Genomic DNA, 7,211 nt, shown 5'->3' on the forward strand with positions numbered 1-7,211 from the left:
ACTCCTGTCTCTAAGGTTTCGAGCACATCGATTTCTGAAATAGCTCGTTCATGAATTACCATTTCTCTTTTCATCGTTGATGAAGCCGATAGTAGAACCGTTAAGGGGTGTTCTTTTCTGAATTAAATAGATGAAATAGGTAAGAATACTTTGCTTTTATTTTTCTTTATTCAACTACCTCGTAAAAGCGTGGTATCCTATCGTTGAAATTTTATGAGATTTAATGTCTTATATTTAGTCTTGGCAAATTGTTTGTAAGTACAGTACCTTGTGATTTTTCATTCTGTAATATATTGCATTCTTACTAAGTTTGGCAGTATTAAAACAGTATGTTTTTGTTTGATATTTTATTAAAGAGTTTGTTGGCGCATTGAAAGGAATTGATTTATATCTAATTTGTTATTAACTTAATTTAATTTCTACAAAGTAATATTACATTTTGTTGTTGATATTGAAATATATATTTAGAAGTTAGTATTTTAGTAATATTTTGATTTATATTACTTTTAATAGAACCACAAACTTTTAACTCTTGATCACTAATCTTTGTAGATTAGGTCATTTTATTATTTTTCTAGTGGTGTAAAGTTTTCGTATATAGTAGTAATATCTTATCTAAATATCGTTTACGCCTGTTTTTTTTTTCAGGTTTGAATATAAAAGAAGAGATGGCAGATGAAACTGCATCTTCTTGTAAGTTTCCCCTCATCAAAATTTTTTTATGTTAATTTGTATCAGGCAAACAACACTCAAGTTTAGTTGTTCCAAGATGGCTTCAGATTCTAAACTGTTTTAATTTTTATTATTTGTTCTTACTATCATTGTTCTTACCATACCATATTTTAACTGATATTAATATTTTATTGAAATAGTTCTTACTCTAAGAGGTCTTACTCTAAATATCTGTCATAACTTTTGTTCACTTTCAGGTTTGAATGTAAACATTAAAGAAGAGATCGTAGAGGAAAATGAATATGATTGTGAGTATTTCTGCTTTATAATTTTCCAATATTAATTATTTATGAAAAAAACTTTAGTAGCATCAGAATGACAGTATGAGGACATCTGATCTAACTTATCAGTAATCAAAACAGATTATGACCTGATATTGTTGTATTTCCATGTTTAGGTTATATTTTATTACTGTAGGTTTGCTAAGTCTTATTTTTTTATTTTTACTAGCTGAGCTAGAAATTCTTTACCATTTCCAGCCATGAGAATATATGTATAGATAAAAATGAACATAATTAGAAATTTTAATTAAATGTTCTTATTAAAAAACTATTTTCATATTCTTTTTTATCCAGCCATGAGAGTATATGTATAGATATAAATGAACATGATTAGAAATTTTAATTAAATGTTCTTATTAAAAAACTATTTTCATATTCTTTTTATTATTTATTTATTTTGTATTACATAAATTATAATTAATAAAGGTTTATAAAAGGGAAGAATCAGATAGATAAATCCCACCTCCTTAAATTCTTAAGATAATTTAATTATTTTTCGTAGTCAAATATGTAAGCAACCAAGTATGGGTTTGATTAGATACTGGATTATTGTTGATTGTATGTGTGTAATATTTAAAAGGATGCAGTAAAAAAAAAAAAAAAAGAAAAAAAAAGAAGAAGTAATTAAACTATTAAATATATAGGAAGATGGTCAGGGTTGTGGTCAAAGGAGAAACAAAAATAGTTGTAAACTCAACCCTGACCATCTATCTATATATCAATTTTTACAGTTAACTATATATACATACATAAACTATTAAATGTGAGCCAATGTTTCAACAAAGTAAATAAAATTAAGATTAACAGTAAAAAGTACAAATAAAGAAGAATTACAAAAAGGTATTAGACAATTAATGGAAATTGAAATAACAACTAATAAAAAATTTATAATAAAGAAATATAAAAATACAGTAAATATCTAAAGATGGAAAAAATAGGGAAATAGGAATAAAAGTCTTGAAAGAGGACTTTTTATTTGACTTAATTTTTTCTTTTTCTTGACTTTTATTCTTATTTTCCTCATTTTTCCCTCTTTTAGTGTTAACTATATTTCTTTTTTATCTATTTTTATTAGTTGTTATTTCTGTTTTCATTATTTGTCTAATGATTTTTTGTAATTGTAGTTTATTTATACTTTTTACTGTATATCTTAATTTTATTTTCTGCCATTTACTTTGTTCATTTTTGGATATATTTTCACATATTTTAAAATATATTTAACCACACCTTAGTTTATTTTATTTTTACATGTTATCTATTCCCTTTCTTCGTTACATTATTTTAGTTGTTTGTATCTTTTTTTAGCCCTGACGAACCCCTGCAATTTGAGGAAATGTTGGCTAGCATGAAATAGTTTTATTACTATTAGAGTTTTTTTATTTACTGCACTTGGTTTTAAGGCCTTGACCAAGCAGCCTTGATGAAGGTTTGAAATAATGGCCGAAAAGTTAGCACTAATTAATAAATAAGTCCTTATATATTTGTGTTCTTCACTGACCGCTCCCCCAATCATCTTCTCATTTAAATGTATCCACAGTCAACTATCTACTCTTCATTATAAATTTTGTTTATTTTTGGCCAATTTTTCAATTATTTTTGGCAGGCTTAAAACTTGGTAGATCTATCAAAGTTAAAAATGAACTTTTTACCAACAAAATTTTGTCGTATCTCCTATAGTTCATAAATCATATGGAGATATGTTTTTAGCTTTTGGGAATATTTTCAACTTTTTATTTATAATTCCATAACGGTGCTTCCTATCAAAAACCCTCTTTTACATGTATTAAAAACATCAAATTCTGATTTATTATTTATTCTATTGGTTTGTTTAAGATGTTATTTACATGTTTACAGATGAGTTCATTCAAGTTAAACAGGAAAAAGAGCTTCTTATCCCAGATGACGGTGAGAAACATTTAACTTATTAACATTTGAGTGGGCGACCTAGTCCATGAGTAATGATTTTCTACAGTTTATCTTACAATAGAAACACTCCTTACTCCAAATTAGTTTTAAAAGACTTTCTTAGTTTTTTCCCTCCTAGTTATCTTGCTATTCAATTTATGTAAAATATAATTATTTTGATTTTTTTTTTTTAATAATAAATTTAAATTATGGTGACAGTAGCATAAAAAAAGACGAAATCATCAGATTTTTTTTAGTATGAAATTGTAACCTTAGTGCTTTGTAGTTTTGGTGCAGTTCTTGACCGTCAATTTGTTAGTAATTTTTTTTCTTTGGTTATTTCTTTGCCCAGGTATCATGCAACAGTATTATGTTTCTTATTTTTTTGTTCATGTTGCTTATAAATTATCATTATTTTTTTTTTTTTTGCTGTTCGCTCTATTGGTATCAAACAAGAAAAAGGACTACAGTATGATGGAGGTGAGGCAAATAGGAAATAAAAATAACCTTCACTATTTCCTTATTTAAAGCTCTTAATAATTAGACTTCTCCATCTTAACCAAACCTCCATTTTATTATGTTTTTTTAATCAGTTCATGTGACATCTTGTAGTATTATTAAATTCTGCACTAATTCTCTGACTATACCTCATTTTATGTGAAAAGCTCTGATGTTTTCTACTCAGGGAGTTCTTTTAGTTCTTTGAAGACTAATGAAAGTATTTAAGATGATCATTTGTTTTTGTTTATTGGTTATTAGTGACTCATGCTTTTTAAATTGAACTGAAGTAGTCGGTTCAAAGATGGTTTTTAAAAATGTTCTCCAGTGATCCCCTACTTATAAATACCTCTCATTCTCTTAAAATATTAAACTGCTTTCAACGAAGCCTTTAAAGTTTATAACTATTTGTTCAGAGTTACATAAATGCCTGTTATAAGTTACAGGTTCTCCCTTACTATCTTCATTTTCCTCTCTCTTAAGGAGATGGCATTAGCTTCTTTCTATGCCATACCAGAGAGGTACTGGTCCTAGTTTCTCTGCCTCTTCCATGCTACTCTCTGATTGATTTAAATTGTGTTCCAATTTTTAGAGAAATATTTATGTTTTATTACTTTTAACAATAAATATGGTAGTATTGTTTATTAATTTGTTTATTGGTGACCAAAATTCTCTCAGTGAGACAGAAAATTACTTAAAATATGAAATCAACATTAATTTGGAGAAATTTGAAAATCCTCACTATGAAGCTTATCAGTATGTGGATGAATTAAGAAACTACATAAAAATACCAAAAATTGAATTAAAACAACATGTTATGATCGAACCCATAGTTGATACAGGTGATAAGCCTTTTCATTGCCTTTGTGAATATAAAGCAATAGAAAAGATACATTTAAAACTAAATATAATGGCCCATCACACTGGTGAGAAACCTCATGAGTGTTCATTGCGCTTCAGTAAAAGTCAGTTAGGTCTTGAGATCTAAGAAATCATATTATGAGCCATCATACATGTGAGAAGCCTCATCAGTATCCTGATTGTGAACATAGAGCAGTACAAAAAAGCCAAATAAAATGACATATAATGGTTTAGCACAAGTCAGATAATTACTTGAAAGATGAGTTCAACATTGATTTAGAAAAACTTGGAAATAACCATCATGAAACTCCTCAGTATGTGGATGAAGCCAGAAAATGTACAGCAATACAAAAAGTAAAAAAAAACAACTCGATTAAAATGGTGAATAACAGAGGTAAAAATTCTCTTTGATTTTGAGTATAAATTTACAACACAACATTGCTTAAAGAATGTTATTTACTATTGATACATTCCCTTGGCACAAATCAATGTTAAGTTATACTAAGTATTAAATCTTTGGAAATATCAATTTGTCTGTGTGCTTTTTGGCTACTGCCCTCTTGATATTTCTGTATTTAATAAATTTTGCTATTCAAGTTGAATATTATGGTTTTGACTTGGATAATTTTATTTTAAAATATTTTGCCTGGTTCTACTGTTTCACTGATTTATTATATCTGCATAGTGTTTATTTAAGTTTCTTGTATCAGTTTTATAATTTAGAGTGTATTGATATTTTTAGTTATATAAATTACTTCTATGATCCTTCTGCTTTTTGTCATTTCTATTGTGGTGGGGATTTTTAAGTTAAAGTTATAGTTTAGCTATTTCATGATTTGCCACTGCTGTACAGTTTATATTATTAACATTTTTACAGTTTTTGATATGTTGTTTTATCCTGGTTTCCAATTTTTTGGATGTCTCTCCAATATATTTTTTTCTGTTTTCCTCATCAAGCCTATATATTGCATTTTGCTTTTCCAGTTTACCTATGTTATTTTTCAAGTTTGATAGTTGCCATTGAAGCTTCGTGTTATTGTATAAAATTGTTTTAATCATTGGTATGGACATATTCTTGTAATGATTTTTTTTATTTTATCGGTTAGGCCTGGTATGTATTGCATCCTGAACAATTTAGTATTGTCATTATTGAGTGTTTAACCTTTTTCTTTCTCTATAATTATTCTGTGACTGGAACCTTTATATCATCTTCCCTATAAAAGTCTGTGATTTTATTTTTTTATTTTGCTTTGCTTTGTTGATCTGACTGTTTTTATTTCCGTCTTTGTCCATGTTATTTTTGGGTATATGATAACTGTTTGTTTTGTTTTCCCAGATTCTATTGATAAATTTTTTTGAGTAAAAATTTTTGACTAATATATTATATATTTCCGTCTTGATTTGTTTCATGTAGATGTCTGTCATATTGATTGCTCTATCTATTAAATTTTTGGCTATGTTTATTTTTTGATAATTAAGATGGTTTGAAAAATAGTTCAATAATCTATGATTATTAAATCATCTACATATTTTTTATTAAAATTGGTTTTATTTGTCTTTATTGTTTATTTAATAATTTTTTTAGGTATATGCCACTTAAATAGACTTTATCCCATTTGTAATACATGTAACTGATTCTCGTATTTTCCATTATATTTGAAAAAATAGTATTTGGTACACAAAATTAGTCCTTCTGTGAAAATGTTCTTGTCCTTTATTGAAGCGTTATTTTATCCCAGTTATAAACTGACATTTTTTTCCTTTTTTAAAATATGATGGGATATAATATATCCTTATTCACAAAAAACAATGCAACATTTAAAATCAAATCCTCATTTTTTTAATATTTTCAAATCGTATAATATTTGAAGTACATTACATCATGTCATAACCTTTTTTGCTCATTCCCTTGATCTTTTTTTTTTTTAAACCTTCCAAGTTCACATAAAGGAAATTGCATCACACACAATGCCTGGAAGAACACTGATTCAATATGGCTGGCTTCCTTATGCCATATATTCATGTCTTTCAATTTGTCATTGTTCCTATGATAAGGATAGACATGGTTACGGGTAGTTGTGCTGTTTTATAAACTTGACAGAAAGTTTAATTGAATTTGTAAATTATCTAAATGGTCCTTTTTACAATCTAATATTATTTCTTATAACCTTGTTTTAGGTTTCCCTTCTCATATTTTTTTGACAAATTTCCATTCTCCTCCCCATCAATAGAAAAGGACACAAAGAACTTACCCTTATTAACACACCTATGTATTTCAAGCATTAACTTATTAAAATACTATAAGGCCCTCTACGTATGAGGCGAGTAGGATTCGATGTGAGGCTCATCATAAGAAATGTACTCAGTCCTTGCATACAAAATGTCTTCCACAGTAGGGATAATAAGCCGGTTCTGGGACAGTGTTAATGAGTCAAATTGGACTTTGGACCCTAGCCTCGAACCAGCCTTAACCACTCTCGTGACCTTGGACTTTGGACCCTAGCCTCGAACCTACCTTAACCACTGGTCACGTGACCTATGGGGCGGGGGTGGGGATTTAAATTTAATTCAACATAACCTCTCACATAATCATTAGGCCACGCCCTCTTTTAAGTCACGTGACCGACAGCAGGGGCTGCTTGGACGTCATTTTATTTTTATTTTGTTTACCCCCACCACCCAGCAAAGGTAACCACTTCTTATATTATAACCTCCGTACGCCATTTTGGAGATAAATAAATCTGTTACTAAGTAGGACTTTTTAATCTCTCTTATCTTTTAATAATTTCGCCTTTGACTCTTATTCCCTCTGTTTTTAATCTTTTAGTGTAAAAAATGTAAATAATTTGAACTAATTAAACCTAAAATATAAACACTGATATGTAGACCTTTATCTTGTAATCCCTTCGATGAATGTAAACAAGGGACTTTGAA

The 7,211-nt window shown here is 28.2% G+C and overlaps 1 long non-coding RNA gene across 1 annotated transcript; it reads left to right on the top strand.

Annotated features, from left to right (window-relative positions):
- LOC136796667 (uncharacterized) lies at positions 1 to 3,086 on the top strand. The gene is made up of 4 exons (XR_010844419.1): positions 1 to 139; positions 649 to 693; positions 930 to 980; positions 2,868 to 3,086. It is a non-coding gene; the product is annotated as an uncharacterized lncRNA (long non-coding RNA).
- Positions 3,087 to 7,211: the final 4,125 nt, after the last annotated feature.

Source organism: Halyomorpha halys, unplaced genomic scaffold (genome assembly GCF_000696795.3).
Source record: "Halyomorpha halys isolate HHAL.00 unplaced genomic scaffold, Hhal_1.1 Scaffold1643.1, whole genome shotgun sequence".
Taxonomy (NCBI): Eukaryota; Metazoa; Arthropoda; class Insecta; order Hemiptera; family Pentatomidae; genus Halyomorpha; species Halyomorpha halys.